This window comes from Arachis stenosperma, chromosome 3 (assembly GCF_014773155.1).
Source record: "Arachis stenosperma cultivar V10309 chromosome 3, arast.V10309.gnm1.PFL2, whole genome shotgun sequence".
NCBI classification, from domain to species: domain Eukaryota; kingdom Viridiplantae; phylum Streptophyta; class Magnoliopsida; order Fabales; family Fabaceae; genus Arachis; species Arachis stenosperma.
This window is the reverse complement of record NC_080379.1, coordinates 123,076,876-123,077,707: the sequence shown is the minus strand read 5'-3', so window position 1 is coordinate 123,077,707 and position 832 is coordinate 123,076,876. Positions and strand designations below refer to the sequence as shown.

Sequence of the window (832 nt, the reverse complement as noted above, 5' to 3'; positions counted from 1 at the left end):
CGAGAGAACCTTGAAGAGAAAGCTAAGAGAAGCCAAGGCACAACTCTCTTTAGAGGACCTGACCGAATTCTTCAAGGAAGAAGAACACATGGCAGCCGAAAACAACAACAATGCCAACAATGCAAGGAAGGTGCTGGGTGACTTCACTGCACCTACTCCTGATTTTTATGGGAGAAGCATCTCTATCCCTGCCATTGGAGCAAACAACTTTGAGCTTAAGCCTCAATTAGTTTCTCTAATGCAACAGAATTGCAAGTTCCATGGACTTCCAATGGAAGATCCTCATCAGTTCTTAACTGAATTCTTGCAAATCTGTGACACAGTCAAGATTAATGGGGTTAACCCTGAGGTCTATAGACTGATGCTATTCCCTTTTGCTGTAAGAGACAGAGCTAGAATATGGTTGGATTCTCAACCTAAAGAAAGCCTGGACTCTTGGGAAAAGCTAGTCAATGCCTTCTTGGCAAAGTTCTTTCCACCACAAAGATGGAGTAAGCTTAGAGTGGAAGTCCAAACCTTCAGACAGAAGGATGGAGAATCCCTCTATGAAGCTTGGGAAAGATACAAACAATTAATCAGAAGATGTCCTTCAGACATGCTTTCTGAATGGAGCATCATAGGTATTTTCTATGATGGTCTCTCTGAACTATCCAAGATGTCTTTGGATAGCTCTGCTGGAGGATCTCTTCATCTGAAGAAGACGCCTGCAGAAGCTCAAGAATTGATTGAAATGGTTGCAAATAACCAGTTCATGTACACTTCTGAAAGAAATCCTGTGAACAATGGGACTAGTCAGAAGAAAGGAGTTCTTGAGATTGACACTCTGAATGCC

General features: G+C 42.3%; 1 non-coding gene across 1 annotated transcript; it reads right to left on the bottom strand.

Moving 5' to 3' along the window:
- Window positions 1-493: 493 nt before the first annotated feature.
- On the bottom strand, window positions 494-601 carry LOC130971861 (small nucleolar RNA R71). Its single transcript, XR_009083066.1, has one exon. It is a non-coding gene; the product is annotated as a small nucleolar RNA R71 (small nucleolar RNA).
- Window positions 602-832: the final 231 nt, after the last annotated feature.